This window comes from Microcaecilia unicolor, chromosome 1, assembly GCF_901765095.1.
Source record: "Microcaecilia unicolor chromosome 1, aMicUni1.1, whole genome shotgun sequence".
Classification (NCBI taxonomy): domain Eukaryota; kingdom Metazoa; phylum Chordata; class Amphibia; order Gymnophiona; family Siphonopidae; genus Microcaecilia; species Microcaecilia unicolor.
Genome location: NC_044031.1, coordinates 433,687,330 through 433,715,092, shown reverse-complemented (window position 1 = coordinate 433,715,092; position 27,763 = coordinate 433,687,330). Strand labels below are relative to the sequence as shown.

The 27,763-nt window shown below is 43.2% G+C and overlaps 1 protein-coding gene across 1 annotated transcript in view; it reads right to left on the bottom strand.

The window, feature by feature from the left end:
* Positions 1-27,763, bottom strand: part of CEP192 (centrosomal protein 192) — a 459,635-nt gene that overhangs the window by 420,664 nt on the left and 11,208 nt on the right. The window contains 2 exon segments of the mRNA XM_030212468.1: positions 15,674-15,726; positions 18,602-18,770. The gene's annotated coding sequence lies outside the window, so the exon portion shown is untranslated.

Here is a 27,763-nt window from a genome sequence, read left to right as displayed (position 1 = left end):
AGCTCTGGGTCCCCATGGATCCGGTACTGGGACTCGATCTTCTTGGGAATGTGGGGATTACTTAATGGCTTGGTCCAGTTCGCCAGCAATGTCTTTTTGAGGACATGATGCATGGGTACTGTGGACGCTTCCTTAGGTGGAGAAGGATAGTCCAGGAGCTCAAACATTTCAGCCCTGGGCTCGTCCTCCACAACCACCGGGAAGGGAATGGCCGTAGACATCTCCCGGACAAAGGAAGCGAAAGACAGACTCTCGGGGGGAGAAAGCTGTCTTTCAGTAGAGGGAGTGGGATCAGAAGGGAGACCCTCAGACTCCTCGTCAGAGAAATATCTGATGTCTTCTTCTTCTTCCCACGAGGCCTCACCATCGGTGTCAGACACAAGTTCACGGACCTGTGTCTGCAACCGTGCCCGGCTCGACTCCGTGGAACCACGGCCACGGTGGGAGCGTCGAGAGGTAGACTCCCTCGTCCGCACCGGCGAAGCTCCCTCCGCCGACGTAGTCGGGGAGCCTTCCTGGGAGGCTACCGCAGTCAGTACCGCACGCGGCACCGACGCCGGAGACCTCACCCCGGGCAATGGGCCAGCCGGCGCCTCGCTCGACGGTACCGGTGGCGCAAGCACCCCCGCTACCGGAGGGGTAGGGCGCAACAGCTCTCCCAGGATCTCTGGGAGAATGGCCCCGAGACTCTCGTTCAGAGCGGCTGTAGAAAAAGGCATGGAAGCCGATGCAGGCGTCGATGTTAGAGTCTGTTCCGGGTGTGGAGGCTGTTCCGGGCTGTCCAAAGGGGAGCGCATCGACACCTCTTGAACAGAGGGCGAGCGGTCCTCTCGGTGCCAATGCCTACTGGGTGCCGACTCCCTCGGCGACCCAGAGCTCTCGGTGCCGACACGGGAAGGGGACCGGTGACGATGCTTCTTCGACTTCTTGGAACGAAGCATGTCACCGGAGCTTCCCGGCACCGACGAGGAGGACGTAGAATCCAGCCGTCGCTTCCTCGGGGCCGAGACCGAAGGAGGTCGGTCTCGGGGGGGCTGTACCGCAGGAGCCCTCGGGATGGGGGGAGACCCACCCGAAGGCTCACCGCCACCAGCAGGGGAATGGACAGCCCTCACCTGCACTCCAGACGAAGCACCACCGTCCGACGACATCAGCAAACGAGGAGGTCTCGATACCACCGACGCAGCCTTCCGATGTCGCCCCGATGCAGAGGGCCGATGCCTCGATGCACTCGATGCAATCGGGGGCGAAGATGAAGGTCCAGGCGCCGACGACGTCGAAGCAGTCGATACTCCCGGTGCCGATGAAGAGCCCGAGAACAAAATGTTCCACTGGGCTAACCTCGCTACCTGAGTCCGCTTTTGTAAAAGGGAACACAGACTACAGGCCTGAGGGCGGTGCCCAGCCCCCAGACACTGAAGACACGACGCGTGCCTGTCAGTGAGCGAGATTACCCGGGCGCACTGGGTGCACTTCTTGAAGCCGCTGGAAGACTTCGATGTCATGGGCGGAAAAATCGCGCCGGCGAGATCAAAACTCGAAATGGCGAAAATGGCACCGCAAAAATAGGGGGAAGAAAAACTTCGACCGAGGCCTAAATAGGGCCTACCCTGACGACGAAAGAAAACTAACCGGGGCAAAGACTGGAAGTACTGGAAGGGAGAAAACCATAAAGGTCTCCTTCCGACACCTTTTTTTTTTTTTTTTTTTTTAGAACGAGTCGATAAACGACGCGCGAGGTCAACTTTGGGGCGCGAACGGCGAAACACGACCGTACCGAGCGCGGACAAAAGAAGACTGGCCCGCACGAGCCGGTTCGGGCGGGAAGACGGCCGCGCATGCGCGGTGCGCATCGGCGCGCGAGGACTAGCAAAGGACTTTGCTAGAAAGTGTTCCGATTGGAGGGGCTGCCGTGGACGTCCACCATCAGTGAGAACAAGCAGCCTGCTTGTCCTCTGAGAAAAAGACCTGCATGGTCCATCCAGTCTGCCCAACAAGATAAAACTCATGTGCTACTTTTTGTGTATACCTTACCTTGATTTGTGCCTGTCCTTTTCAGGGCTCAGACCATGTAAGTCTGCCCAGCACTATCCCCGCCTCCCAACAACCAGCCCCGCCTCCCACCACCGGCTCTGCCACCCAATCTCGGCTAAGCTCCTTAGGATCCATTCCTTCTGAACAGGATTCCTTTATGTTTATCCCACGCGTGCTTGAATTCTGTTACAGTTTTCATTTCCACCACCTCCCGCGGCAGGGCATTCCAAGCATCCACTACTCTCTCCGTGAAAAAATAATTCCTGACATTTTTCTTCAATCTGCCCCCTTCAATCTCATTTCATGTCCTCTCATTCTACCTCCTTCGCATCTCCGGAAAAGGTTCGTTTGCGGATTAATACTTTTCAAATATTTGAACGTCTGTATCATATCACCCCTGTTTCTCCTTTCTTCCAGAGTATACATGTTCAGGTCATCATCACCAAAGTGGCCAAAAAGAAGCAGCACCGCAGTACCCAGGCAGAAAAGTAGCCAAGGACAGCTGTTTACAAGGGTCTACATAAAAAACCACATCAGCTCCACCTGCACCCCTCTCGGCGGCCCTGCTGAGCTAAACAACGTCAGGGAAGGGAAGGACAAAGAAAGAAGCCTGGTAAGTCATTTTTCTTTCCTTTCCCTTTTTTTTTTCTCTCAACCATACCTCAGGATAAAGGGGAATAAGAATCCTCTCAAACAAAACAAAACAAAAAAAAATGCAGCTTACCTTACAGCAGACCAAGCCATACCTATACCCAGAAGAGGGCAACAAAACGTGCTCCAAGCCACCGAAAACCATCACTCTGCCACAAAAGGCTGCCAGAAGAGGTAGGGGAGGGGAGGGAACAAGGAATACCAGATATCCCCTAGCTGGTAGATGAGGGACCCAGGATCACTGAGTATCATCACAAACAACCCAACACAGGGTTACCAGTGCAACCCTGGCTCCACTGTTCTCCAGAATAGGCTGAGACAGGAGCCAACAGCCAGTCACCAAAAGGAGCTGCACAATCCGTCCACTAGGAGACAAAGAAAATACTGAACATTCCAGGCTGCACGATACACTTAAGGGACAAAGTGCTTGGAACAATTTCTTTTCTCAGTCTCCTTCTGCTGGTAGATGGTTATGACCCATTGGTATGGACTAGTCTGGTACTGATAAGGAAAATTCGTTACCTTGTTAACAATGCTATTCTTTGTGACTCATAAAATTAAAGTCAGTCATGGAAGATGTTTTTAAAAGTACCCAAATAAGAAAGGCTATTTCATTTCCTGGCCCATATCCTTCCCATGGCAGTCAGCATTTTTAACACGGACCACCGCAGGCAGAATTAGACACAGATATTAAGTGCCCACACTTATCCAGGTACCACCACTGAATATCCAGATCTTTGGAATCACCAGGAAGTTATGAGGGCCAAAATTCAGTACTATACTAGCTTAACTGAACAAGAATTAAATATCTGCATTGCTCAGATAGTGCCAGGGCGGTCTGAGGGTAAAGTTCAGGCAGACCCAGGAGTTCACTAGATAGCATGCAATGGTCAGAGCAGATATTCAGTAGTACCATGGTTAGTATTGCTGACAATATGGCTCTAGAGTCAGCCAGCATGATTAAAATGGGCAAGTGCCTCTTAACTTTTGCTGCATGTGTGTTAATAAATTTAGGCACCCCTGAACAAACAGTATATTTCAACAAATCCCCAAATGAACAGAAGCAAACAACGTCTATACTGTAGATGATACCAAGTTACAAAAATAAAATTTTGAGGAAAGATTTATTTGGAATCTATAAAGAAAAATACTACAGGCTATGAATACAGCAGTTATAAAATGTATGGACACCTTTTCAGTCATTACTTTTAAAACCTTTGTTAGACATAACCACAGAAAATGTTTTAAAGCTGGTAAGTATTCTTGCTTTTGGATTTCTTCTCCTCCCCCCTTCCTCACAAAAGGGAGTTGGACATACACTAATGCAGCATCATTTATAATGCAGCATCATTTATAATTGAAGCAAGCCATGCAATACTGTGGATCGAAGCTGGAATGCTGGTTAAAAATCCCATAAGGCCACCTCATTTTCAGATGAGAAAAACTACATGTGCCAAATTAACCACATGACCCAACATTTGTAAGTAGGCCCTGGCCCGTCAACATTCTTATATGACAAATACATAGTACCAAAGCGTGCGTTTAGCAGCAGCAATGTTCTTAATTGTACTGTCTAGAATGGCCTTTATGAATTCTAGGATAGAACTTCCAACTCCTGAAAGTTGAAAAAAAGTGAAACCGTATACATATCCATTGGCACCATTTTAAATGCCTCATGAAAAAAAATCTAGATATCATGTCTAAGTAACATCCTTCAGTACTAAAATCTAAATATGAAAATCTATTGATTTGGAATGCTTTCACAAAAAAAGTATTTGTATTAAGACTTTATTAAACAAAATGTTATCCATTCTAGAATATCTGAACTTACTATAATTTATATTGATGTCCTCTCAATTATTGTTTTTCACATGTTTAAAGCATTATAATAGAAGAAATGCAGCAATCTGAAAGTGTTCAGTTGACCAGTTGCTGATTACTGTTGGACATTTTTATAAATTTCCCCTAGTTGGTAAATAAAGTACCTTACAAAGAGGCTTCCCAGATAGAGGAGTCTCTCTTTAAAAATAGCAAAAGAGGAGGTCACATGTGCTTTGAGAAAGCCAGATGTGTAGCGTTAGCTCTCCGAGGCCCCCAAACCGAAAATCGAAAGAAACTCTCAATAAGAAAGTATTGGAACAAATCTTGATAACTGCAAGGGTGTGGAGTGAATGGAAAAGTTTTTGGAGAGTTCCCCGAGCGGAATGGTAGGCAAGGGTGTGAAGCGTGAGAAGGAGAAGACGAAAGTGCTGGGAACAAAGATGGAGGAGAAAAAGCAACAGGAGGGAACAGTTTTTTCCGAGGAACAAGTTTCGCAAATAATAGCTGCAGTGGGGAAAGCACTACAGCCGCAATTTACTCTCTTAGAGGAGAGAATATAGTAAGTATCGAAGCGTTACTTACAGACATTAATAGAAGAGCAGGAGAACTAGAGAGTCGGGTCTCCGCATTAGAGGATGCGGCCCCAGTAACAGAAACTGCAGTGGAACAGCTTCAAAAGAAAGTGAGCAAGATGGCGGAGAAAATGGACGACCTAGAAAATAGGTCTCGACGAACGAATCATAGGACTCCCGGAAGAAATAGGAGAAAGATCTCCCGTCGATCCTGGAGAAGTGGCTGGCCGAAGAACTTGCCTTATCGGACACATTCGGGCCCTTATGTTTAGAAAGGGCGCACCGCATGGGGAGACTCCAAGATGGCCGCTGAACTCCAAGAGCGGTACTGATAAAAGTCCACAACTATACCCACAAGGTGGAAATTCTAAGGGGATATCATATGAAGCGTGCCACTCTGCAATATAAAGGACATAAGATCCTTATATTTCAGGATTACTAAATGATGCTCCAGGAACAACGAAAGCAGTTTACTCCCTTGTGCAAGAAGCTTCATGAGCACAATATAAAGGTTTTGCTGCTATATCCAGCGATTTTTAAAATCTGCCACAATCATCAGTGGAAATCGTTTACCACCATTGAGCCTGCAGAAGAGCATATGACACAGTTGTTGGACAAGTGAGACAGTTATCATCTAGTACTGAGAGTGGTAATATAGTTTGCCTGATAATGCAGTATTAGTATGAAATGCACAGAGTTTATTGCTTACTGTTAAATAATACACCCGACAGGAATGTTATAAATAATTGTATTATGAGAGTTAATTGTATCATATCAGACTGGGATGGGGCCGATAGCATTGAACATGACCTGGATATCTGACTCACTCGTGGGTGGGTTGGATGCATGTAAGGGATACAGAAGGGACGGAAGGAGAGGGAGGGTGGGAAAGGTAACCGGGAGCAGGAATCCAAGTATATTAGAGGGACTAATATAGTCTGGGTAGGGAGAAGGGATGGACGAATGAATAGTAACTGGGTGCAGTGGGCACCAAATAGACACACTAGAAAGAATAGTCTGAGATTCCCTGAGGAGTGGCTGGGCGCCCTAGGGTTGAGATTTAAAGTATCATGCTCTATGGAATTTTGGTTCATGGATAATGGTTAGACATAAAGGTAGATGTGTCCGAATTGTATCTTGGAATGTTTGTGGCATTACATCGCCAGCCAAGAGAACAAAAATTCTACAGGCTTTGAAAAGGCAAAATGCAGACAGTTTGTCTTCAAGAAACGAGGCTCTCATCAGAGGAGCACAAAAAATTAATACGTTATTGGGTTGGGGAAGTGTATGATTCTCCTGCTGACGGGCGAAGAGGGGGAGTGGCCATTCTATTTAATAAATCTCTACATTACAATGCTAAACTACTCTTTAAAGACATAGAGGGCCGATTTGTGGGGCTTCAAATAAATCTGCAGGGTCGAGAGTTTTTATTGGTGGCTCTCTATCTCCTGTAGGGAGCAAGACAGAATTGTTTGCACACCTGTTAAAAGAATGTCAGAAATATCCAAACCCGCAACTAGTGATAGCTGGAGATATGAATGCGGTGATCTCTCAGATTGCCAAGATTTTTAGGAATTATTTCGCCAAATCATATACACCAGAGATCTCGCAGAGGTCAGAGGTGGAAATGATGGAATATATAGAGCAATCTGGTATGCCACAATTGTCGGAAGAGATGGTAGAGGCGCTTAATTCCCCAGTCTCCACTAGGGAGATTCAGAGAGCCAAAGCATTAAAGTTCTCCTCGGCCCCCGGGCCCGATGGATATACGGGAAAAGTTTTTAAGATCTTGCAGAATCAGGTTACTGGTCCCCTATTAGACTATTACGCAACAGTAGTAGAAGAAAAGAAATTCCCCCAACACACCAATACAGCACTGATTAGTCTTATACCCAAACCAGGGAAGGACCCCATGCACCTGGCTTCTTACCGACCAATCTCACTGATCAATGTTGATATAAAGATCTTGTCCAAACTTTTATCAGAGAGATTGTCACCGTTGATGCCCCAGGTGATACAGGGAGACCAAGTGGGGTTCGTGAGGGGTAGGTAGTCTGTCATCAATGTTAGGAGACTCATAGTTGCCCTGCTGCATGGGAAGGTCAGCTGTAACCCATATCTGATCGTGAGTTTAGATGCAGAAAAGGCATTCGATAGGGTGGGCTGGCCTTTCCTGTTCACAACTTTGCAGAGAGTGGGATTGCATGGGTGGTTTTTGGATGCTATACAAGCTATGTATACCACGCCCCATGCTCGCCTGCTAGTGAATGGAGTGCAGACGGATTCTTTCCCCATTGGTCGTGGCACCAGGCAGGGCTGCCCCCATCCCCCTTGTTGTTCCTTCTAGTGTTAGAACCATTATCATGCATGATTCGTGCAGATGGGGGCATAAAAGGAGTGTGTCTGAATGATTGTAAACTTAAAGTGCTCGCATATGCAGATGACCTCCTTGTTCTTTTAAGTGAACCACAGAGCTCCTTGTCACGATTGCTTCAAGTAATAGAGTACAGTATCCTTTCGGGGTACAAGTTAAACATTATTAAATCCTTAGCTATGCCAGTGCAAGAGGAGACTCAATTGGCTTGGAAGGGGTCATTTCCACTAACATGGGCAATGGAACAACTTGTTTACTTAGGGGTGACCATTTCTGTTGATCCCATGAAACTATATGAGAAAAATGTACTTCCAAACAAAACGATTGTTGGGTCTTTGGGGCGGATTTCCCTTGGCGCTAGTGGGATGTATTTCATTATTTAATATGATGCTAGCACCTCGCTGGCTGTACTTGTTCCAAATGCTACCACTGGCGCTGAGGAGAAGAGAAGAAAGAATATTGCATAAAGCTTTACAGGGATTTTTATGGAGGGGAAAGAAACCGTGATTACCAATTTCTAGCTTGCAAAAACCTAAAGAACGAGGAGGTATGGGGTTGGTCAATATTAAATATCTGTCTGTAGCATGTGCCATGCGACACATACGAGACTGGATTGCAGAGACTAGTGACTTCTCGGACAGAGCAGCGGAGGGGGCTTTGATGCCGTCCACTCACCTCAGTTGGCTATTACACACAATACCTAGGGCACGGGTCTGAGGTCTGGTGAACAACCCATTGCTGCGGTCGTCCAGAGCAGCGTGGAGATGGCTCTGTCGGAGGCATGGTTTCTCTGCAGCGAGCACCCCGTACTTACCCATCAACCACAACCCAGACTTTATAGCAGGTACAGAGTCGAGAGAGTTCCGTCACTGGGCAGTACAAGGGATAAAATATCTAAGCCAAATCACAGAAGAGGGAGCTGTCAAACCCTTTGCTGAACTTAGACAGTCTTTTGGCTTGATGCCCACTAATTGGTTTGCATACTTACAGATAAAGCATTACATTACCTCCTTAGGGTGGTCCAACCTGACTGAAGATGTGCAGGATGTGTTGAGTGAAGCACTCACCCTAAACGCTAGTACTGTAGTACCCTTGCATTTCCATCACAGATATCTTAAGGACACGACTGAAGAAATAAATTTCAAGCAACTAATTGGTCAATGGACTGAGGATTTACAAATTGTCGTAACAGAGGACCAATTTCGTCAACATTTCACTTCCATCCAAAGGCGAGAGACATTTCCAAGATATTGAGAATAAGGCTCCACATATCACCAAGAAGAGCCTACAGAGCGAGGATGGACACTAAGGGAGCTTGCCCTAAATGCTCGCAGGAACTGGCCACCTTGGCACACATGTTTTGGAAGTGCCCAGACATTAACAACTTTTGGACACAGATCATGCATACCATATCTCAGCTCTGGAAGTGGTCCGTTCCAGTTTCAGCTTTGATTCTCTTTGAGGACTTCCAGCTGGGTGATAGACCCCCATCGGGCTTGCCACAATTCCAACGCAAGTCAGTACTGATGGGGAAGAAAGTGATCCTATTATATTGGAGAGAGACGCACGGACCCTCGGTGTTGTGTGGAGAACACACATGATAGATTTGTTAAAATTGGAGAGGTGTAGCTTGCAAAAGGCCTCATTTGCTGTGCAACGACAGTTTAAATGCACGTGGCAACGATTTTTGATGACACTTCACCCAGTGGCACGTAAACGGCTCCTTTTCTCACGATAGAGTTTATCAGAAACCGGAAAGGGGGGGGGGGGGTAGGGGAGGGGGGGGGGGGAACGGGTAGGGTTGAGAAATTGTTGTAAAATGATGACATGAATCTATAGTATTTGTATTTGCTCCTTTACTGTTCAATAAAAATGTTTAAACATAAAAATAGCAAACGAATCATACACAGCAACTGTGGCTAAAAACACATTCTGGGGCTCATGCAGAAAACCTATTATTAGAGCCACCTTAGTGCATGACTACCTTGAAATTAGAACTCAAAAAAATGGCACACTATAAGCAATGAGCATGCAAAATTATTGCCACATTAAAATCACAGCAGTAACCACAGCTCCTTGCTAAACATGACTGGCTCAAGTACTGAGAGGAAGGGTGACATTTTAAAACGTACACACATATAAACACATAGGCTGAAGGCAAAAAAGGATGTCTGGCATTTTGTGTTTACCACATAAACTGATGCCCTGAAACTGCCCCCCCCCCCGCCCAACAAAACCCTTGAAAAAATATTCTTGGTGTCTAGTGGCACCCCCACCCCTCCCCACATCATATCAAAAAGCACATTTAGTGTCTAGTGGCACTCACCCCCCAACCTACCTAGAAAAGAAAAAAAAAAAGTCCATGGAGTCTAGTGGGACCCCTCCCCACAAATCTTAAATGTGGGCTGGAGCAATGCCCACTAGACCCTGCCTCTAGCACAGACATATTCAAGTTAATTAGCCATGTATCTAGTTTAAACACACATGGCCTCACTGGACTGATGAATTGATTGCAAAGCACTGATTCTAGAACAGGTCAATTGTCTTACTCCTCGAGGAATAATACAAGGTTTCAAATGAAACTACCCAAAGTCACTTACTAAGGCAGGGAAAAACAAGGTGGTCTTGTTTATGACGATGTACGTCTACAACTACAAAGCATTTGATAAAAATCCTGGGGAGCCAATCATGGGGGTGATATAAGGCTGAAAGGAGAACTTTGAAGTGATAGAGGTCATTAGGTGTTGAAACGGAGGATATCATCTGTAGGGATTTGGATGGGATTCAAAATATACAGCAAACCTCCCTTTTTTAGGGATGGTAGAATGAAGAGGATAGTATTCATTTGTAATCTCTTTACAGAGAAAAGATGTTGAGATCCTTGAGGTCCAAAATAGAGATACAGATCTCCTGTTTTATCAGAAATCAGAGATACCTGGAAAAGAAGCCTCGATTCCTTTCGTGATGAGGCACAGTTTTCTATGGCATTGGACTGAAGGCCATAATTGACCTCTTTCTGAAACAGACTGAGATAGATGAGAAAACTCAGCTTGGAGAAAAGATGGCTGAGGGGAGATATGATAGAGGTACCATATTTTTCGGACTATATGACGCACTTTTTCCCCCCATATTTGGGAGGAAAATGGGGGGTGCGTCTTATAGTCCAAAGGTAGAGATTTAGCAGGCCCCCCGCCCTCCCGCGGGTTACCACCCCTCCCCCCGGCCCTGTCACCACCTCTCCCCTTACTCACGCGATATTCCCTGGTGGTCTAGTGACGTCGGGGCAGGAAAGAGCCCCCTCTTTCCTGCCCAGCGCGCTGCTCTGCATCCTCCTGTATGCTGCCTGTGACGGTCTCGGCGAGATTCAAAATGGCCGCCGAGAATTGAAGTCTCGCGAGGCCACTTCAATTCTCGGTGGCTATTTTGAATCTCGCCGAGACCATCACAGGCAGCATACAGGAGGATCCAGAGCAGCGCGCTGGGCAAGAAAGAGGGGGCTCTTTCCTGCCCCGACATCACTAGACCACCAGGGAAGATCGCGTGAGTAAGGGGAGAGGTGGTGACAGGGCCGGGGGGAGGGGAGGTAACCCTAGGGAGGGCGATCCCGAACTTGGAGGGAGGGATTCGGACAAGACGCACCGGAGCACCTAGGTTTTAGAGGAGGGGAAAAGTGTGTCTTATAGTCCGAATTTTTTTTTTCCTATTTCCCTCCTCTAAAACCTAGGTGCGTCTTATGGTCCGGTGCGTCTTATAGTCCGAAAAATACGGTATATAAAATACTGAGTGGAGTGGAACAAGCAGAGGTGAATCACTTGTTTAGTCTTTCCAAAAATACTAGGACTAGGGGCACACAATGAAGCTACAGAGTAGTAAATGTAAAATGGTGCTGAGATGCTTGATAACAGTGAGCATAATATGATCGAATTTGATATTAGCTTTGAAGTAAGTATACATAGGAAATCAAATACGCTAGCGTTTAACTTTTTTAAAAAAGAGACTATGATAAAATGAGAACGGTGGGAAAAAAAAAAAAAAAACCTGCGACGGTCAAAAATTTACATCAGGCGTGGATGCTGTTCAAAAACACCATCCTGGAAGCCCATGCCAAATATATTCCACGTATTAAAGACGGAAGACCAAACGACAGCTGGCATGGTTAAAAAGTGAGGTGAAGGAAGCTATTACAACTAAAAGAAAATCCTTCAGAAAATGGAAGAAGGAACCGACTGAAATAATAAGAAACAGCATAAGGAATGTCAAGTCAAATGCAAAACACTGAAAAGGAAGGCAAAGAGGGACTTTGAAAAAAAGACTGCGTTGGAGGCAAAAACACATAGTAAAAACTTTTTTAGGTATATTGTAGGAAGCCGGCAAAAGAATCAGTTGGACCGCTAGATGACCGAGGAGTAAAAGGGGCGATCAGGGACTACAAAGCCGTAGCGGAGAGATTAAATGAATTCATTTTTTCGGTCTTCACTGAGGAGGATTTGGGTGAGATACCGGTGAGAGAGGACTCTCAGAAGACATATTAGAAGATATCACATTCATCTTTTCAAAATTGATTGTACACCAAGTGGCATCTACCACGTTATTATTACTATTAAAAAAGGCCCATTTCTGTTTTGAAGGAAACGGGCGCTAGCAATGGGGGGGGGGAGGGGGGGTTTAGTGTGTTTTTGGTAATCATACAGTTAGTAAAGTATTATGAGAAGGAATAATTATTAAATTTGTAAATCATTCCAAGCCCCTCCCCCCTCCAGCCACCCATGTCCCGCGACCCTCCCCTCCTCCCCCGGCGCATCACCCAAGCCCCTACCCCCCCCCCCCCCCGGGCACATCAGCCCCCTCACTACCCGCAATCCCCAATAGTAACGGTGTCCGGCCGCTGCTGCTTCTCATGTTGAGCAGCAGCGGCCGGTATAAAAAGAAAAAAAAATTAACCTGAAAAATGCGGCTCCGTAGACAGCCATCTTGCATTGGCTGTCGTCTCTGCAGTCGGTCCTCCTCTCCCCTCTGACAACGCTGCGCTCCTCCGGGGTCTTTCTCCAGGGACAGTGACGTGCAGGGGAGCGAAGGAGCGGCTGCAGAGACGACAGCCAATGGCAGATGGCCGTCTGGATGAGGATAATTAGATGCATGAACTAATCTCTGAAAGCTTTCAGAGCATTCCAAATAAGCCATAGCTCCAGAAGATTAATATTTAACTGGGTCTCCTGGATAGACCACTGACCCCAAGTGTGAAACCCATTCTCATAAGCTTCCCAGCCCAAGTTGAACACATCCATCATTTGTGTAGAGGAAGAATTTGAAATGGGAGTCCCACTGTTAAATTGTGTCAAATTGTCAACCACAAGAGTGACTCCAAGAGTTCCAGAATGACGTTAATGACATCCACTAGATTCCATGTAGCCTGCAACCACTGGAAAACTAATTGTTCATTAGGCTGCTCTCAAATAGAAGCATAACATGAGTGTAACATGTACAGGGGAGGTCATCTGCCGAACAATGACCTGCTGGCTTTGCAAAACCTGATGTGCAATGCTGATATGGCATCCACCCTTGAGGATAAGAGTCTAGCAGGGCTCCTATGTATTCCAATTTCTGTACTACAAGAAGATGGGACTTGGCTAATTTAAAAAGAAATCCGAGTAACTTCAGCACCCAAATAGTTCTCCACATTGAATCTTGAGCACCTTTCTTCGATGGGCTGTTTCCTAACCAACTGTCCAAGTAGAGTAACACGTGAACTCCCAGTATGCAAAGTGATGCAGCTACTAGTACAAGACATTTTGTTAAGACCCTGGGAATGGATACAAGGTCGAAAGGTGGGACAATATCGTTAATAGCTTTTCCCTACTCAAAATCTGAGATACAGATACATACCAGTCACAGGATGTATGTGGATTTAAGCATCCTTTAAATCCGGAGAGTATGGTCAATCATGGGAAGCAGGATGCCCATGAAAACAATTTTGAACTTTTTTTTTTACCAAATATTTGTTCAGGGCACTTATGGAACGAAATCCTCCAGTTTTCTTGGGCACAAAGAAATACTTAGAAAAAAATCCCTTCCCTTCTCCAGTGAAACAGGTTTGACCACATGGGTCTGCAGAAGGAAGGAAGAGTTAAATACACGAGTCCAGTTTCTCATACATATGTACTCAGCTCTGGAACAAACTACCAAAAGACCTGAAAGCCACAGATGAACACCTAAAGTTAAAAAAAAAAAAAAAAACACTCACCTTTGCAGAAAGGCGTACCCCACAGACCCAACAAACAACAATTAAACTAGGAATGGGCAACAATTCTTCACTGCACAATCCCACCCTTGAAACCGGCAAGGGACGAACTACACCAGACCTATTTCTTTTTCCATTCACTCTCTATTGTTCTTTCACTTTTTTTTTTTTGTTCACCTGAGTTGGCAACAACCTCTCCAGATCTATGTAAGCTACACTGGGCCTACAAATGTAACAAACAAAAAATAAATAATTAAAATACTAAACTTGTGTTAGCACAGAAACCAAAAGGATTGATATCCGTGAGAGCCTTGCTAAAAATGACAAAGAAACATAGGAGAAAGTTAGGAAGTGATAAAGTGATCAAGCATGGCAATATATGGAGGAAGCACTTCCTAGATCATCTCTTGTTCTTAAGATAGAAGAGAACATCTATAAGGTGACATACCAATGGTATTGGATACCAGCCAGGTTAAGCTATTTCCAGGGACTCAGATGTTGGAGAAAGGTAATATGGGGCATATATAGACACTGTAAAAAAGCTTTTTGGAACACATTTCAGTCACATACTAGGCACATAACTGATGTGGACATACCATAGAAAGTTACTTTTTTCAGCTTAAAAAAATAATAGGGCTGCAAGATCAAAAATGTTTAATAAAAATATTTATTGACGGTGGTCAAACTAGTAATAGCAGGATGCTAGAACAACTGAAAGACTCCACAGAAAGCAGGCAACTCACTCGACTATAGGAAAAAAAATATGGAACAGCCAACTGTAATAAAAAGGATTTTAGAGATCGCTTTTCAACTCTGTCTTGACCAACAAGTAAGTGCACTTGGGGTCTGTATTTGTGATTAGAAGTAATTCTGTTTAAAAATGATTGTTTAATTTTGATTGTGTGAAAACAAGTTGCAATGTAGAAGATAAGACACAGCTTTAATTAATTTGTTATGTGAAAGGAAAGATGGGGCTTGTTTTCGAGTTCAGATTGTCCACCTGGACTAGGAAACATGTGACCACATTCCCACAGTATGGCTTGTTTACCTAAACAGATAAGCAATCTGTCATTTTCCTTAGCTCTGAACAATGAGTCCTAAGCTTAATAAAAAGGGGGCCTTGTTGCATCAGAGCTCTGAGGCTCATCTGTGGATGGACGCATCGCACAGAAAAGACTGTTCCGGGTCATAAAGAGACTTCGGGCTTTTGCTGCTACTGGCCTCCTGGCTGATGAGATAAGGGCCTGAAATTCCTGACCAGTGATGTTGTATGTATAATATGTATATATCTGTCTTATAGCTTTCTTTTAGTTAGATGATTTAATCATTCATAATCATTGTATATATCTTAATCATTGCAGATTTTAGAACCTCTAATAAAAGGTCCCATTTACCTCACACGAATCCAAAAGAATCCACAGTAATTACTGAGTAGTCTGTGTCTGAGATAGGCTGTAAATCCATAGCAGTATACCAACAAAAACAAAGAAGAAATCAGTTGGGTAGATAGGGTTCCCGTTTTTGTGCTCTTTCGTAAAAGAGTACAGCACTAAATTGGGTCTTGTGTGCCGACTTAGGGATTGAGTGGAGAGTCACTGAAGGGGTCTTTTACTAAAGCTTAGCTCGAGTTATCTGCAGCAGGGCCCCCCTGAAGAAGGCTAAGGGTAACTAAGTGCTATTACAATTGTGTGGCTAGTATATGAATGATTGGAGATAGTTTGAAGATACTCAATTTGTATATTAGACAAGAGGAAATTATATAACCAAGTTACATGAAATCTCCTGATGCTGTTTCTACTCCGTCTGGAATATTTGGGGGCCTTGATAAATAGGGAAGCATATTTAAGAAACTATTTTCACCAAAAAGTTACCCACCATTTCAAGACAACATATGCTACCACAATTACTTAACATATTTCAACTAATTAGTTTGTGGTAATTTTATGCAAACAACTTATGCTTAAGCAGAACTATTAAAAATACCTGGTTTTCTTTTTCCTCTTTTAGGGATAGTGTACATAATCCAATGGATAAATCTGTAAAAAAGTATAAACAAAAGGAATGATATCTGCACATTAACACTCCTATTGAAACTAGATGACATTCCATGAAAAAAAAAAAAAAAAGTTAGAATAAATTCACAAAAAACAAAATCCTGCCCTAAACTTGCTAGTCTGGAATTTCAATTTTAATGCAGATTATTAGACATACACCATTCAATCTTGCTTAAACACCGCAGTTCACCTGCAGTTAATTAGAAAGCTATAGTGTAGCTTCATTTGCTCACCTTCATATCTGACCTACACTATCAATCTAGCCAAAAAAAATGGAATATATGAAAAGCATAAGAATGTTTTTGATTTATCATTAGGCACAGTTGGCCGATTTATACATGCTTAATTATGGCAAATTCCCAGCTTTTTTTCTAAATTAGATTGTTGGCACTATTTGCATCATTCATGGTTGAGAATGATTGCTGTTAGCAAAATGGTGGTGCTTCCAAATTTGCTATACTTATTCCAAATGTTACCTCCCTCAATACCCGATGCTTAGCTTAAAATTGCTTCAAAGGAACTTGTTCTCTTATATTTGGAGGCGGCGGCCACCAAGAGCATTCAGACAGGTTACGGATGCTCAGCACTCGGCAGGTGGCATGGGGGTCCCCTCTTTTGAGAATTATTTCTATGCAGCACAATTGTGGGGCGTTTTTGAATGGTGTAGTAGTCCCCCCAAAACCCATGTTGGAGGTACTTCATTGGTCTAACAATATGGCACCTGGAGAGATACAATTTCCCAAGGGGCACTACCCCCTTCTTTACAGTTGCTATGGCATAAAAGTTTTACAAAACTATTGAAGGGTAAATCTTTTTCTCTCCAATGGCGCCTCTGCTGGCCCTACAACTACACACCCTCATGGGACATTAAGTATTCTTATAGTGAGTTATTTGTATATGGGGAGGGGGGGTGGGTTCATTTCAACAGGTAAGATACCAGTATCCAATTCCAAATTGAAACATTTACTTTCTGAACTGTTGAGCAACAGTGAACTGGAGTCCCCCAAAACAGCTTTCGAAGTGCTTCTAGAACTAGAGGCAGCACAACGCAAGTTAATATCACAACTCTATAATTTAATACTGGAGTCCCCATCACAACTTCCCCCTCATATTATTCATTGGAAAACATTTGGGTGAAACAGTAGGTATGAAAGTTTGGAAAGCTATCAGGGTACGTTTAGGCTCTCTGTATCTGCCAATTTAGTTGAAAAGTGTTGTATTGTTGGTATTATAGTCCTACTAAACTTCACCGTATTTCTATACGCCACTGACTGATGCTGGAGATCTTGTGGAGGCAAGGGTTCCTTTGAATGTTTCTGGTGGTCTTGCACCATTATTCAGAAATTTTTCAAGTGCAGATCCCATTGGATCCCAAATTGTTTCTCTTCCAGTGTCGCCCAGATTATATATCTGTGAGGCTGCAAGAATTTTGTTTCCATGAGAGGTTATATTTCAGAGGGAACTGGTGAAATACGGTGAGTACCATTGATGTCCTCTCTGCGGTCACTTTTGTGGCAGGTCTATTATCTTAGCTATTTAACAACGAAGAAAAGGGGAAACGAGCATTAAGTTTGCAAAAGCCAGGCAGCCTGGCAGCTGGATAATCAACTTCAGATACTTTATGAATGTACTTCCTCTTATGACTTATATACTACAATATGCTCATAGTGCTTTGAATTGGTATTATGTACAGCTGTCTCTTGTTGGAGTAGTTCATTTGGTTTGTTATATTATTTTGTTAGCTTTGAGGGAGTTAGATAATAGCCTAATAGACTAAGGGGCACGTTCTTGATTTAACATTAGATCACTGTATTCATTTTTGGTCATGATGCCCTGTTTTGATTCATTCCAACAACCACGAGCACTAAGATCTGTGAATAAAGTTCTGTTGGAGGTTCCATCATATTACATAATTAGAATGGAAGAACATTATCTATATTTCATATTGTTGGTCCTCTATAATGGAATTCATTGCCACTTACAATGAGCGAGTTTCAAAATTTGGGATCACAAAGGAACATTTCTATTCCAACAGGCATATCAAGGAGTTTAGGTCTGACATAAAACTGTTTTAAAAGGACAGCTCAGGATTTTTTATTGAAATTGAAGGCGATAGGTTTGACCAGTCTTAAAATTTTATTGCCATTGTTTGTTATGTTTTGTAGATTGTGCATACCATTACTGTTTTAAATAAATTCCCTGGTTACGTCCAGACCTGATTATTATAACTCTTTACAACTGGAGGAGAACCACCGACTTATGGAAGCCTGTACAAAATTCTAAATTTTAGTATTGATATTATAGACTAAGGACAAGTCAGACTAATGCATTTAATGCCTCATGTGTCTTAGAGGTCTCGGCACTCTCAGAATGACAAGTCTCTTCCCCCTTCACCCACCCCCAGCCAAGCAGAAAGAAAATAAATCTTAGCATATTTTTTCTAAGAAGTGCATGATTAAGCTATAAATCTGTTTCCAAAGCATGTTGTTAAAGTAATCAACACAGCAGGATTCAAGTAAGTCAGGATAAATTTTCAGAATATTTTTTTAATAGACTTTTCTTCTAAGTCTATTTAAAAAAAATTATTAGTCAGGCTGAATTAGAAGAAACATTGCTCATCCCTGAAAATGAACTATGCTAACAAATTTAATTTTGGGGGGGGATCTGTCAGTTATCAGCAACCTGAACTGGCCACTGTTGAAGACAAGACACTAGGCTTAATGGGCCTCTCTGACTTGGCACGGCTTTTAAAGGTTCAAAAAAAAATAGGAAGGAAAACAGGGCCAAAACAGATTAATCTGAATTCCAAAAAAAACCTTCAATGAAATCACATGAATGTTAAGTGAAAATCATTTACCTTGCCATACGTTCAAGAGCCAATACTCCCAATGAAGCATCCAGACTGTGACTTGAGCTGTAAGCATCATCAATACGTTTAGGCACACCATGGGCTAAATTTGTTTCTTTCAAGTAAACTGCTTGGACAGAATCTTCAACTGAACTCCCTCAACTGATGTGCATCTTGCCTATAGAAAGAGATTACAGCATTTTTTTTTTAATTAAAAATCCAGTATCAGACCATGCATGGGTGTATATAGAGTGGAACATGGGAGATACAGGATCTAAGGATGGCTCTTGGCAGTTTCCACTAGAGTTGTTCAACGATGGGACATTCAGAGGAAATTAAAGGAACGATGGGAAGATTATAGACCCTGAACACAAACATGTAGGAGACCCGGTTTTGTTTGGGATGCAGCAAAGGCAGTACTCCGTGGGGAAATAATTAGTTACTATCACCATGTGAAGAAAGCCCGAAACAGAGAAATTTTGCGTTTGAGTGCATTAGTCTGTCAAAACCGGAAAGCATACAGACAGAGACAAACAGACGCCCACCGTAGCAAACTCTTAGAAACACAGACGGCACTCAACGTGTTACTACATCAGCGGGCATCTAAATCCCAGTTGTACTATAAGTATCAGTTACATAGATTCGGCAATAAGGCAGGCGTCTGATGGCTAGACTGGCTAATCCAAGAGGCAGTAAAAGACAAATACTCCAAATACGGGGAGAACAGGAAAGATAGAGACTAAGGCGGAGCAAATCTGCCAAACTTTCGCCGCATTTTATAGTAAACTCTACGCGAAGCGGAAGATCAAGGATACCAGAGTCTATGTATTTAGACAATTTAAACTTACTATCCATCAGTCAACAAGACAGAGACAAACTGAACGAGCCAGTTGAGGTGGAGGAAGTGTTACTGGGGATAGCACAAGGGAAACGGCAAAAAGCACCAGGCCCGGATGGGCTAACAATAGAATTCTATAAAATATTAGGAGACAGCATTGCCCCGACATTGACCAATTATTTTAATAAAGTGATAGATATGGAGCAATCGCCGGATGGTTTGGCTCTGGCGCAAATAGTGGTGCTACCAAAACCGGGGAGAGACTTACTAAGTCCGGAGTCATACCGTCCGATTTCTCTTCTAAATGTGGATTTTAAACTGTTGGCAAAAATAATGGCAAACCGTATGAAAAGAGTGCTGCCAAAGTTAATGCATGAGGCACAAGGTGGACTTGTAGAAGGAGAGTAATAGCTAAAAACCTCAAGAAAATCATAGCGGCCTTGGAAATGCGGAGGCGCAGGAACGTCCAGTCTCTACTTATTAGTTTTGATGCCGAAAAGGCTTTTGACAGAGTACATTGGGCGTTCCTGTTCGCGACGCTGGAAAAATATGGGTTTAGCGGCCGGTTTCTGGCGGCAGTACGGACCCTGTATCATAGGCTGAAGGCAAAAATAAGAGTCAATGGGGTGGAATCAGAGGAGTTCTTGATACAACGGGGAACTCGTCAGGGGTGCCCCTTGTCCCCGATGCTGTTTGTCTTGACTCTTGACCCGTTGATTCGAGAGATAATAGATAATCCGTTTGTAAAGGGGATGCAAATGGGACGTTCAGTATTCAAAATAGCGGCCTTTGCAGATGACCTCCTAGTTATGATTACGGAACCACGGGCATCCCTCTCGGCGTTAATGGAAATCCTGAAAGAATATGGAGACTATGCAGGCCTTAAGTTGAATCTGGCAAAATCGGAAGCACTAGCTTCATCACTAACAGTCAAGCAATTATGGAATCAGGATTTTCCCTTGAGATGGGCAGATAAATCATTTAAATATTTAGGAATCAGATTGACCATGGACTTAGAGAATTTATATAAGATTAATATAAACATCATGGTGGATGAGACTAAACGCCAGTTAGAGAAATGGGAGGGTCTCCCATTGACGCTGAGAGGCAGGATAAATCTAATTAGAATGATAATACTTCCGAGATGGTTATACCTCATGCAGACGCTTCCCTTGTGTGTACTGAAGAGAGATTTGACTAGAGTCATGAGAGTATTTAGTAGGTTTTGCTGGGCACAAAAGAAACCCAAAATGCAAACTCCGTTATTATTGGGAGGATGGGGTCATAGAGGCCTAGGATTGCCAAATCTTACTGGATATAATCAGGCATGCCTATTGAGGCATATAGGAGACTGGGTTGGCCAGACTAATTTATTTACACCGCTAGATATAGAAGAAGAATATTTCGCCCCCTATGACATGGTCACTTTGCTGCATCTGAAACAAGGCCAGCTCCCGGCCCACCTCAAACGATGTTCATTGCTTCAACCGCTGAAGGCAGCATGGAGGTTGATGATTAAAAAGTTGGGAGGGAGTGCCACAACATCAGAGCTCTTATCATTTAGGGGGAACCCGAATTTTGAACCAGGTCAAAGTAATTCGGTATTTCTCAGATGGGGACAACTAGGAATTACAAGAGTGGAGCATTTATTAGGAGCTGCAGCGACAATTGTCCCGTTTAAGGAATTACAGGCAAAGATTGGGACTACATGGGGAGACCGATTCGCTTATGCCAAGCCAAACACTACATCTTAGCCTTGCACCAATCAGACTTACGGAGGAAACTAGGGGGTAAAGTACGGATATTCTTCCAACCCATGGAGGTGGCGGGGGTGACAGTATCAAACATATATAAAATGTTGCAGAAACGAACCCCACCACATAACAAACTATATAATACAAAAATGGGAAAAGGAATCGGGAACCACCCTAGCGGGATGGGACATTGGGGCAACATTGGCACATATCCCGGCCCTCACTATAGATGAGAGACTTAGAGAATGTGGATTCAGAGTGGTGGTGAGGGCCTACATGTCTGGACGGCAATGGGGACACAGGCGGCACAAGGGAGGAGGAATGTGTTAAATGTGATCACACACCCCACACTCTATACTATGCCTTTTGGGGATGTCCAAGAGTAAAAGCTTTTTGGGGAGAGATCCAGAGATTTATGTCTTTTATAGTAAAGAAACCCGTGGATGGAACCTGGGATCATTATGTGCTAGATACACAAACAGCATTCCAAACGCAGGCTGGGGGGGATAGAATATGGTGTCGCAAAGTATGTTTGGTGGCTAGAAAAACTATTTTACAAAATTGGATCTCATCGGACCCGCCGGCTTACTGGCATTGGAGAAACCAAGTGCACGAGTTGGCCACTTGGGAAGCCAGGGAAGCAAAGGGATCTCCGAAACGGAAAAAAAGCTTTGTAAGGATCTGGGACCATTACATACAGGAACTAAGCCCGCAAGGACGAAGTCTGCTTCTTAATTTGCTGTAACCCTGATATGGGGAGCGATACCCCCTACAAAACAGCCCCCCATTTAAGGTTGACACGCAGGGAAGGGGAGGGAGGTACCCCTGGGCTATCAGAGCCCAAGCCCAGAGGGGATAAGGGAATATAGGAGGTACTAAAAGAGTATTGAACATATAGATTATTCGGATGTATGATTACCAAAGGATTGGGAGGTGGGGAGGGGGAAGCAGAGGGGAAAGGGGGGGGGATTACAAGTGTGAAGTTACTGATCAGAATTGAATTGGCTTATATAGCATATTCGTGATGATTTTAGCCTAGTGAGAAACATTGTGTGATAATATGCTAATGCTAATAAAACTGTTTACCATAAAAAATCCACAGACAATTAAGGGGGTAAAGGGAACTAGGACAGGGGAGAAAATGTTAAAACGTTTTGGATGCTGTTCAGTAATTTGTGAGATTTATGCAGCATAATTCATTGGTGAAATGTGTCAAGCAAAATGTATTGTTTGGATTTAATATGCTGAAATGTTAATAAAATTGTTTAAACATAAATTAAAAAATCCAGTGAGCTTTAGTATCACCACTAAGACTATATACAGTGGTGGAAATAAGTATTTGATCCCTTGCTGATTTGTAAGTTTGCCCACTTGACAAAGACATGAGCAGCCCATAATTGAAGGGTAGGTTATTGGTAACAGTGAGAGATAGCACATCACAAATTAAATCCGGAAAATCACATTGTGGAAAGTATATGAATTTATTTGCATTCTGCAGAGGGAAATAAGTATTTGATCCCCACCAACCAGTAAGAGATCTGGCCCCTACAGACCAGGTAGATGCTCCAAATCAACTCGTTACCTGCATGACAGACAGCTGTCGGCAATGGTCACCTGTATGAAAGACACCCTGTCCACAGACTCAGTGAATCAGTTCAGACTCTAACCTCTACAAAATGGCCACAGAGCAAGGAGCTGTCTAAGGATGTCAGGGACAAGATCATACACCTGCACAAGGCTGGAATGGGCTACAAAACCATCAGTAAGACGCTGGGCGAGAAGGAGACAACTGTTGGTGCCATAGTAAGAAGTACAAAATGACTGTCAATCGACAAAGATCTGGGGCTCCACGCAAAATCTCACCTCGTGGGGTATCCTTGATCATGAGGAAGGTTAGAAATCAGCCTACAACTACAAGGGGGGAACTTGTCAATGATCTCAAAGGCAGCGGGGACCACTGTCACCACGAAAACCATTGGTAACACATTACGACATAACGGATTGCAATCCTGCAGTGCCCGCAAGGTCCCCCTGCTCCGGAAGGCACATGTGACGGCCCGTCTGAAGTTTGCCAGTGAACACCTGGATGATGCCGAGAGTGATTGGGAGAAGGTGCTGTGGTCAGATGAGACAAAAATTGAGCTCTTTGGCATGAACTCAACTCGCCGTGTTGGAGGAAGAGAAATGCTGCCTATGACCCAAAGAACACCGTCCCCCACTGTCAAGCATGGAGGTGGAAATGTTATGTTTTGGGGGTGTTTCTCTGCTAAGGGCACAGGACTACTTCACTGCATCAATGGGAGAATGGATGGGGCCATGTACCGTACAATTCTGAGTGACAACCTCCTTCCCTCCGCCAGGGCCTTAAAAATGGGTCGTGGCTGGGTCTTCCAGCACGACAATGACCCAAAACATACAGCCAAGGCAACAAAGGAGTGGCTCAGGAAGAAGCACATTAGGGTCATGGAGTGGCCTAGCCAGTCACCAGACCTTAATCCCATTGAAAACTTATGGAGGGAGCTGAAGCTGCGAGTTGCCAAGCGACAGCCCAGAACTCTTAATGATTTAGAGATGATCTGCAAAGAGGAGTGGACCAAAATCCTCCTGACATGTGTGCAAACCTCATCATCAACTACAGAAGACGTCTGACCGCTGTGCTTGCCAACAAGGGTTTTGCCACCAAGTATTAGGTCTTGTTTGCCAGAGGGATTAAATACTTATTTCCCTCTGCAGAATGCAAATAAATTCATATACTTTCCACAATGTGACTTTCCGGATTTAATTTGTGATGTGCTATCTCTCACTGTTACCAATAACCTACCCTTCAATTATGGGCTGCTCATGTCTTTGTCAGTGGGCAAACTTACAAAATCAGCAAGGGATCAAATACTTATTTCCACCACTGTACTTGCAAAGGAGGTGTAATTGCTTATTTGTACTGGGTACCAGGATGAACCAAACACACAACTGGGTGACAATGCGACTGATAGGCTCTTTTTAACATGCGTGAAATTGACTCCATGAACCCTCTCAGTTTATGACAGATTCACCTACCATCCTGGGAGTAGCTGCCTAAACTGTTTGATTTATGCTACTGACAGTTCGGCTATATCCTGATTTCAAACAATGTATTCATGGAACAAACAGTGGATCCCAAAATATATTAAAACTCAATTGATGAATTCAAATACCTGATAAAAAAAAGCAAGCTTTAACAACTAATTTCTATAGTGTACAACCCTTTCCCCATAGTTCAAACATTCTTCTAGAGGCAGAGAGGTGTGGTAGCCGTGTTAGTCCACTCTTAAGGTTAATAGAAATCAAACAAAATAAAACATGGAAAAGAAAATAAGATGATACCTTTTTTATTGGACATAACTTAATACATTTCTTGATTAGCTTTCGAAGGTTGCCCTTCTTCGTCAGATCGGAAATAAGCAAATGTGGTAGCAGATACTAAGTGAGACATCCAAGCATTACTTTGACAGTCTGACAGGGTGGGTAGGAGGTATGCATGGGGACATCAAAGCATTTCATTGATATTCTAACAGGATGGGTGTTGGTAGGTGAGAGGAGGGTGGTAAACAGAGAAATACAATTTTATGGTTTATAATGGGCTAGAAAACCCAGATCCTTGTTAAGTACTGTCTGTTGGGTGTCAAAATATTCAATCATTCTAACTTCAAAGGTCTTAAGTTCCTGTATTGTTTTAGAGTTAGCTTTCAGGATTCTAACTATGAAATCACTGGTGCAGTGTCCTGGTCTTGTAAAATGCTGGCCCACCGGAGTGGGAACCTGACTGGCACCGGCTATCTTCATGTGATGTCTGTGCAGATTGAATCTTACCAACAGACAGGACTTAACAAGGATCTGGGTTTTCTAGCCACCCCCACCCCACCCTCACCCTCCCACCCTGTCAGACTGGCAAAGTAATGCTTGGATGCCTCACTTATATATACACTGCTACCACATTTGCTTATTTCCAATCTGACGAACAAGGGCAACCTTCGAAAGCTAATCAAGAAATGTATTAAGTTATGTCCAATAAAAAAAGGTATCATCATCTTATTTTCTTTTCCATGTTTTATTTTGTATGATTTCTATTGATAACTTCTAGAGGCAGAAAATTAACAGCCAAGAGAATTAAAAAGGATAGTAGCAGAGTATAAACTTTGTCTTAAAAGGAAGACACTTTCTATTCTTTGCCTGGAAGAGAAGTAGCAGTGCTACTGACCTGAATTAGGTGTTCAAGTGTGAGGAAGGTAGCCGCAAAGGTCATTAGGAAAAATTACTGCGTTAGCTTCAAAAGGTCTGTATGACGAAGTCTCCTTAGAATGAAAACTATATAGAGAAGAAGGGCCCCAGGAAACTGAGAAGCTCCATTAAAATAAAATTTTAGCTGAACATTTGGCCCGTGTGCTCCCAACCTTGGTTCATGTGGAGCAATCTGGTTTTGTTTTAAAAACACCAAGTTGTGATCATACCAGGCACCTTGAATATTGTTTTGGGGGGGGGGGGGGGTAGCAGACACAAAAGGTGACAGCAATTTTGTCCATAGATGCAGAGAAAGCATTTGATCAGGTCCACTGGAACTTCCTCTGGAAAGTTATGCAGAAGACTGATATAGGGGATAATTTCTGTACCTGGATTCAAAAATGATATGAAAAGCCTACTGGGCAGGTTCAGGTGAATGCTGGATAAAGAGAACACTTTGTAATAAAGAGGGAAACAAAACATGGATGTTCCATGTCACTTCTGTTCATCCACTGTATAGTCATTAGCGCAATGTATTCAAGCAAAAGAGGAAATTACTGGTTATTACAGAGGTACCTATCAACACAAGATTGCCCTTTTCACAGACTATATTTTAATAATATTGGGAAACAACACTGCCAAATCATACTGCAAGAATTAAGAAGATTTAGTAAAGTGGCAGGTTTGGGAGTAAAATTTTAATAAATCTCAAATATACCAGATATTGCCACTGACCCTAAAAAATCTACCTTACATAGGACTCCAAGGGTATTCGGTACCTTGGGGTGCAGGTTAGAGATTTATCCAAATTACATAAGAACATAAGAGAACATAAAAACATAAGAGTAGCCATACTGGGTCTGACCAATGGTCCAACAGTGGCCAAGCCAGACCCCAAGTACCTGGCAGAAACCCAAATTGTGGCAACACTCCATACTAAGCCACACTGAGCCTGCAAATAGGTGGGAAAATGTGGGATACAAATGTAACAAATAAACAACAAATACTACAAATCCCAAAGGCAAGCAGTTGCTTCCTATGTCTGCCTCAATAGCAGACTATGGACTTTTCCTCCAGGAATTTGTCCAAACCTTTTTTAAACCCAGATATGCTAACCAGCAGAGAGTTCCAGAGCTTAAATATTCGATGAGTGAAAAAAATATTTCTTCCTCTATTTTAAAAGTATTTTCATATAACTTCGAGTGTCCCCTAGTACTTGTACTTTTGGAACAAGTAAAAAAAAAAAAAAAAAAAGGATTTACTTCCTCTACATCACTCAGGATTTTGTAGACCTCAATCATATCTCCCCTCATCCGTCTCTTTTCCAAGCTGAAGAGCCCTAATCTCTTTAGCCTTTCCTCATAAAGAAAGGAGTTCCATCCCCTTTATCATTTTGGTCACTCTTTTTTGAACCTTTTCTAATTCCGCTGTATCTTTGAGATAAGGCAACCAGGACTGAATGCAATACTCAAGGTATGGATGCACCATGGAGCAATACAAAGGCACAGTGTTTTCGGTCTTATTCACCATCTCTTTCCTAATAATTCCTAGCATCCTGTTTGCTTTTTTGAAGATTTCAGAATATCTACACCACCACCCAGATCTTTTTCTTGAGCACTGACCTCCAAGGTGGACCCTAACATCAGATTATTCTTTCCAATGTACATCACCTTGTATTTGTCCACATTAAATTTCATATGCCAACTGGATGCCCAGTTTTCAATTTCCTAAGGTCTTCCTGCAATATTTCACAGTCCACATGTGTTTTAACATCTTTGAATGGTTTTGTATCATCTGCAAATTTGATCACCTCATTCGTTGTCCCAATTTCCATATCATTTATAAATATGGAAAATAGTGCCGGTCCCAGTACAGATCCCTGCGGCACTTCACTGCTCACTCTCCTCCATTGAGAGAAATGACCATTTAACCTTACCCTCTGTTTCTATCCAATAACCAACTCCTAATCCACAACGGAACCTTGTCTCCAATCCCATGACTCGTTAATTTTCTCAGGAGGCTCATGAGGAACTTTATCAAAAGCTTTATGAAAATCTAGCAAAACTACATCAACCAGCTCAACTTTATCCACACGTTTATTCATGCCTTCAAAAAAAAAAAAAAAAATGAAGCAATTGGTGAGGCAAGACTTCCCTAAGCTGAACCCATGCTGACACTATCACATTAAACCATGTTTGTCTATGTATTTTGTAATTTTATTCTTTATAAGTTTCCACTATTTTGCCCAGCACCGACGTCAGGCTTACCAGTCTACAATTTCCTGGATCACCCTTAGAACCCTTTTTTTTTTTAATCAGCATCACA